The sequence below is a fragment of the Pinus tabuliformis genome, chromosome 9 (genome assembly GCF_031772625.1).
Source record: "Pinus tabuliformis cultivar Carrire ecotype Pingquan chromosome 9, CPIR1, whole genome shotgun sequence".
Taxonomy (NCBI): Eukaryota; Viridiplantae; Streptophyta; class Pinopsida; order Pinales; family Pinaceae; genus Pinus; species Pinus tabuliformis.
Genome location: NC_142307.1, coordinates 781,004,116 through 781,011,916, shown reverse-complemented (window position 1 = coordinate 781,011,916; position 7,801 = coordinate 781,004,116).

Below are 7,801 nucleotides of genomic sequence, written 5' to 3'. Positions count from 1 at the left end.
ATGTCTGGATCCATTTTCAATCTCCAAAACTAGTTAATAACCCAACCAATGTCCTCTCGGCCTCCTTCTTGCAATTTTTGGACCTCTGTACTATGCCTCCTTCCTGCGATTTTTGGATTCCTGTAGCTTGCCTCCTTCCTGTGATTTTTCGTATTTCTAAGATTTCAATATGAGAAGACTTCTATAAGTTTCGATTCTCCTTTTATTTTGTATGATTCTCGCTATTAGTTCACAAGATGTGAACTCTTCTGTGTTCCTATGATGATATTCACCAAATTGTTGGCTTGAAATGAAGTGCTTCAACTTGTATTTATACTGATTTTGAGTTATAATGAATATTCACATCTATTGGAGGAGAGGTCAACATGTATAAGAGGCTTAGGTCAGCTAGCATTAAAGAATATAAAATTTTGACTTAAAAAAACAGTTTTTCTCAATCTAGAAGGAGTTAGAGGGTGAGTGATAGCTCATTGGAAAGGGGAAAATGTCTTCTACATGCTAGTGCCATTTTCTTCCTTGAATGAGATCATTTTTCCACCAATAAAATTATATTTTGTGAAAATATCATTATTATTTCATTTAAGGCAGTCTTTAGGATTTTATGTCTACGGCTTCTTCTTCATAGATTTTAGGACTTAATTCTAGGGCAAACCATGTAGCTATGAAATATCACTTCATAGGAGGGTTTCACGCGTACATGGAAAAGGCTCCTTCATTCATCAATAATCTAGGGTTTTCCTAAGGTTAGGGAAACATCACAAAAGAGTTATTCACATATCACAAGAATATTTCCATCTCCAATGATGCCATATTGACATCAATGCCAACTTTGACCAACAATCTCCCCCTTTGGCATTGATGGCAATATCCTTTCCCTTTCAACAATTTCTCCCCCTTTGACACCAATGGAAAATGTGGTGCCCAAGTAATCCCCCTATCAATATGCTTCTTGACATGTTGCTCCATCATGTTTTCTTCATTAATGATAGTTTTCCATGATAGATATGTTGCTCTTCCTTTCATGGTGCTCCTTCTTCTGGCAATGTGGTACATGATAGATGTGTTTTCATTTCTTCATGTCATGAACCAACTCCCCCTACCTGCATAAACTCCTCTAGCTCTTATTTTTGCTGAAGACAAGAAATATTGTTGCCTTGTGATCAAGTGGAAGACATCTTCACAATATCATGATTTTATTTAATGGAATTATTCTCGAGAGATGATCTATCAAGATATTGTGACTCATCAAGGGTTTCATAGGACTCTTCATGAATAGCTTCTTCAAGAATAGTCAAGAATCATAAGCTCCTTGTTACACAGTATTTTGTCACACCTCCTACACTTCCCCATGACATACCTTTAATTTCTTGAAACATGACCATCATGTAGTGTACTTATTCAGATATGTAGCTCATATCCTCCCTAAAGCATTGATTGGAAAATGCCTTGAGCTTTCCCTTGAAGAAATAGCTCTAAAACAATAAATTGAGAATCATCGCTCTTATAGGGCTTAAAATAGTGATGGTCGTATGTTGCATTGTACTTGACCAGCAATGGAATCACCTTGTTCCCTTGCATTATACCAATGATGATCCCAAAGAGGTAATTTTACTAAAGAAGATGAGAAGCTTTGTGATCTAGAAGCTTCCAAAGCACCGAGCTGGAGGTTGTTTGGCATAGATGAGGTTGAATTCTCCCAACTTGGCCTGTTAGTCTTATCCCTATGACCTACCTCCTTGATATGAGGACCTACTCCTATCTTTGGAGAGATCCTAACTCCTTTTCTTAGCCTATATATTTATCTTTTCCCATTCCTAAATGGTCAGAGATTGGCTTGGTCTATGTCTATTTGCGCCCTTACACTAAGATTGTGCCTAGAGGATATTCATGTGACTTGGGGAAGGAGTGCTTGGAGAGTTCTTGGCTTGGACTTGGATTAACACTCAAGGAGAGCCTATCAACATCAAGGCTTTGGTTGTAAGCTTCCCTTTATTTTCTATTACTATACACTTGCTGGTTCGTTTTCCCTAAATGTGTATGCTCATGTATCATTTAGCTTAACATTCCTTGATCAGTTAAGTAGGTTGCTTTTGGATATGCTATTTGTATTTGCATGCCTTGTTGTGTCTTGATCTCTTGTGAAGGTGCATAAACACTGAGAGAAGTAGGAACAAGCCCCTAGTACAAGTAGTTCAGGGTCTTCAACAAAGGGAGATTGAAATAGCATCAGAATGAGGTAGGTCATCTCCTTCATTCTTCTTTTCAATTGTAAGCTAGGAAGATGTCTAGTTGATTGTCACTTCAGTTGCTAGAACCACTCATTGGGCTAGAGGGACCGTCTCTATCTATAGAGAGGATTTTCCTTCACAACAAAATGGCAACTCCGTTGGGGAGCCTATGATCCTTTCCATTCAATCCTTCGCCTTGTTTTTGTGACGATTTTGACCAACCATTAGTTGTCTAGCTTGTTTTCTTTTCTGTAACTATTTTCACTTGCTGGCGATTGCTTGAGAACATTGATTTTTATCTAGCCTTGAAGATTTCTTATTTTTTATTCATTTTTCTTGCCCATCGCAGGTTTGCCTCTCACAGTCACAGTGGCATCGCAGATGTTTTAATTACAATTATGATGATCATTGTTTTTCCTATGACATGCGCGATGATCCTAGAGTATAAGAGAAAATAGGGTTTTTCTTCTTGTTTTCGATCTTTATGTCCTCTATCAGTGATTTTCCAGAGTGTCTATGGTGTTTTTGATTGATTGTCTTGATTAATTTGCAAAATTTGTCTCATTGGCTTTGAAGTGAAATCTGATTGAGTTCTAGGGTTTCTAGTCAATTGGTCATCACTTGCTGCTTGTTGGTGTCGTTGAGATGTTTTTTTTTTGATTGATTGAATGTTGTTTTCTGTGGAAATCATTGAAAACATCATTTTGCATTTGTTTTAGCTTGTATTTCGAAATTTACTTTTCGTGAAAATGCATTAGATTAGTTGCATTGAAAAGTTATTTTTTGAGATTCATCATTGAGAATAGATCACATTTTTCAGTGATTGAAAGCTAAAAATTGTATTAGGTGCATCAAATCATTCAAAATGGAAAGAAAAGCATAATTCATCTAAGTGCATCTTTGTAAAGTAAAACCATTTTACTTTTGAAAAAGTTGCATTTAGGATAGTTAGAAGTCAAGATCATTTTTACTTTTGGCATTGCATTTAGTGAAATGAAAGATTAGATTTCGTTTTCACATTTTGCATTTGGAAGACGGAAGTGAAATTTAGTGGAAGGCATTTTGCATGATGCGTTTTGTTTGATGCATTATTGATTGAAATTTCTTCCCTTGATTAGTCTATCTTTCATTGAAATGAAAGTTTTCCTTTTCTCATATATTTACATCATAAGTGTTCAAGTGACATCATTAAGGCCTTAAAACTAAAACATAATTCAAGATTAACTTAAAATTTATCTCAATTAATCTAAGGAGCATTTCAAACATTAACGCTTCATACTTAGTGGTCTGGGCTAGAGATGTGTTCCAGCGTCTATAAAACTTAGCAGTTGTCATTCTCTCTTGCATTAGATAGTGCTAGCATGGACTTGTGCTCCCTGTATCGTCGAGTATATAAAGGGAGACCCTCATAGGTTTCAAACCTTTATCCATAGGAAGCCGAGTCTACCACCCTATAAACTTGATACACTAAACATAGCATTCGGGGAGATTGCCTGCACGTACACCAAGTCCTTGGTAAATTTATTTGCTGAGGTCTATATTGCAATTCACGGTTACTTGGTACTCCTTTTGTCTAGAGTTACCTGTGTAATCATTTTGATCTTTTCTGACTCCTTAAATTTGAAAAGATCATCGAGCACTTGTCCTTTCAAGCTCGCTAAACCAATGAAAGTGACTAGAGTCATCTTTTCGTCCATTTCTTGACTCTTAAAAAATGAAAATGCCAAGTTTTTGTTTCAAATTCTAAACTTAATTGACCACAGAACAACATCCTTCCTATGGAAATACTCCTTAGTAGATCTTAGATTGATACTGATGGAAACATTTCCTAAGTCTACCAGTCAAGGAAACCCCTCTGATGGGAATCCTAGTCCTTTTCCTTCTTTTGGAAATACTTGTGCTCACTATATGGTGATGTTGTCCCTTCCTGGATGGACCATTGGTTTGCCAGTTTGGTTATTTTCGACCTCGGTGGTTCCGAGTGTCCAAACTTATTTTCAACCAAGTTCTCCTCCACCTGAACAACATCAACCTCATGTTGATACTAAATTTTAGCCCTCGCCTTCTTCACCTATTTCTTCACCTCGTTCTTCCTCTTCGCCTAGTGAAACGCTGGATTCTAGTGACCAGTAACCTAAGAAGGAGAAGAAGAAGATGAAGAAGAAGAAGCAAAATAAGCAAGGGGGAAACCAAGCAGCCATTTCTACGGTTGTAACTAATGAAGAAAAATCTTCCAACAAGCCCTAGAAAGTAAAATTCCCTTGCATGTTATGTAAGGGTGACCACCTTCTTCAAAATTATCTTGGTATTCCTAAGGTCTTAGAAGTTTGGTCCACAGGTTCACAATGACCTTTATCATCAAACTCTGGCAATCATGTTGATGATAAACCTTCAACTACTAAAGTTCATGGGAAAAAGGGAACAATCAAATTTCCTTGTAAGTTGTGTGAAGGTAATCATCCCATTCACCTTTGTCCTTTAATGGATGAAGCTTCCAAAGAGTTGGAAAACTTTACAGTTTCTCAACCTCGTCTTCTGACTAGGTATTGAAAGCTTTCCCCTGATCCTTTGTTAGTTGATCAAGTGATTGATCAAAAGCCATCTTTGGTCAACCACACTCTCTCTAAAAGTGAGTCTCGTGAGTCCATTCTCGACCAACCATTGGTCAAGAAAATTGTAAAATTAGCTCCACCTTTAGTTAACCGTACCTTTTCAGTAGAGAGTGAACCTCATACTTCTCAGGTTCTTCTGGTTTCTTCAGTTTCGAATGAAATGGAGGGAAATTATCCTATTTCTAAGGTGCATGAAAGTAGTTCTCCTATTCCCATCGAGTAAGAGGGCAGTTCTCACGTTCCTACGACACCCCCTCCGAGTAGTTTAGTCACTTTTTTTTATTGGAGTCGACTGGCAGGATATCGTCTTCTGTCTTATATGCCTTTCTGTATTACAATACAATCTTACCATATGGTCATACCTAGCACAGTCCTAGACAAGGGTGCATTTGTTAGCATCTTGTCTTCAACTGCTTGGAAAGCTTTGGGTTCTCCTCAACTTGTCCCCGTCACCCAGAATCTGTTAGCTTTTAATAGAGGAACCAGTCAATTGTTAGGGATCCTTCCTAAGTTACCTATTACTTTGGGAGGAAAGACAGTCTATATAGACGTAATTTTTGTCAAAGGTTCGTTAGATTTTAATCTACTTCTTGGTCATGACTATTTTTATGTCATGGGAGCTCTTGTTTCCTCCCTCATTCGAGTGGTGTGTTTCCCGCGTGATGGAAACATTGTGATCAGTAATCATCTTACATTCATTGGTCCTTAATCAACTCCCACTCAACCATCATCCCTAAATGTTTCTTATGTGAAAGCAGTATCACCCCCGCCATAGGTTAATTACGTGGCCACCTGTTCCATGCCTGCATCTACTGCTGATCTAGTAGGTGATGTAGTACACCATGTACTGGGGGCATTGGAGCCCGATATCTCATTTGGATCCCTAGACATGTATCCCTTCCAAAGTGTTGCTCTCCCATCTGATGAGAACCTCTTGGAAGCCATGACTTCTTTTGCTTGGTGATCAAATGGATGTGGAGCAGAGTTCCCTATCCTAGGTCAAGCTCCTTAAAAAATGAATCAAGGGATACGAGTGAAGTTCCCTGTCCTGTGTCAAGCTCCTTAAAAAATGAAACAAGGTAGTGGAGCAAAGTTCCTTGTCTTGTGTCAAGCTCGTTAAAAAATGAAACAAGGATCATGGAGCAGAGTTCCTTGTCTTGTGTCAAGCTCGTTAAAAAATGAAACAAGGACCATGGAATAGAGTTCCTTGTCTTGTGTCAAGCTCCCTAAAAAATGAAATAAGGGATCTAGAGCAGAGTTCCTTGTCTTGTGTCAAGCTCCTTAAAAAATGAAACAAGGGATACGAGCATGGTTCTTTTCCTATGTCAAGCTCATTAAAAAATGAAACAAATCCCCTTCCAATTCGATTCTTTGATTAGATCTCGCAAAATCCCAGTCGAGTCTTTCACTTGCTCTCGTAAGTGAACCTTCATTCCATCCACCTATTAGTAAAAAGTAGTCCACTTAGGTGGATGCAATGAAGCTTGGGGGGCATGTACCTCAAATTGAGTCATTATGCTGGGGGCATGCAAACTTATCTCAAGCATAGTTTATATTTGCTTCAAGCTTGTGTAAAAATGAAACCAAACCCAAGCATAATTTATCTTTGTTTCAAGCTTGTGTAAAAATGAAACCAACTTCAAGCACAGTTTGTTTCCATAATCTGACGCCCTTAGGGATGCCTGTGAGAGCCAGCCTGTGGGTAGGCACTGCTGGCTGATACGTCCCCACGTAAGTTGGTCTGCACACTGATAAGTAATGGGTATGCATCCGCATCATAAGTAATGGGTATGCACAAAATGAAACCAAATCCAAGCATAGTTTGTCTCCGTTTCAAGCTTGTGTAAAAATGAAACCATTCTTTCTTTACATCTTGTGATTGCTATTTTTATCAGCCAATTTCTCTTAGATGAGCCTTGGCTCTTTCATTCCATCGTCACCATCTCTTTGGCCAATCATACGCTTTCACTTGGTTGTTTTACCCTTGCCTGAGGAACATCTGCGATGAGTAGTCTTATTAGCCAGCTTCTTGACCATTACATGTTTTGAGCAGTTCCATCATGACCGGAACCAGTTTCTATCCTTTCATACCACTCATTCCTCCAGGTGGAGTCCTCTTTCAACTCTTTTCAGACTCCAAAAATATGAAAAGATTGTTGAGTACTTGTCATTTCAAACTTGTTAAAGTAAATGAATTGACATCTAATCAGTATAAGTTTAACCCTTTTTAGGACTCAGATAAACTAATGTATGAAAAAGGAACACCTTAGTCGAACATGGCTAGGAGGTTCTCTCAAATATTGTTTTCTACCTTTTCGAATTCGAGAGACAAATTACGAAAAGGGACCTGGTGGAGTTTTCCTTTTTTGTCTCTTTTTCAAACTCTATAAATATGAAAAATATACCACGTTATTCTTCCATCAAACTCATTAAAAATTAAATGACGAAAGACTTGTCACCATGACGAGCCCGAATTTTTCCTTCCTGGGACTCGTAAAACTTACTAGGATGGATTCATCCAAAGGATGAACTTATATGACAAGCATATGGTATCCTCTTCAACCTTGTGTAAAGATAAAGAGATACTCACTAGAAATAGTATGGGGAAATGAAGATGAAACATCCTTTGTATAGGCAGCATGTCGCTCTTAAACATGACACTCATCTGTTTCTCGTGTCGGGTTTGGGATATCCTCACTTAGTCACTTGTCCTTCCGGGTTTGGGTGATCCATTTTTCCTCTCATTTGACTATTCCACCTCATCATTATGACCCTTGGTCCTATGTTGAGTCTAATGCTGCCACACTCTGGAGTCGTGTCGCCAATATGTTCAAGAGAAGTCCAATCTGCAGTTATTTACCTATACATTGTTTGAGTCATTGTTACAGTCTTGAAACTTATTCCACTTTGTTCCTCGTTTCATGTTGATGATGAGGGAATCATTATGACCCTCCTTTGATG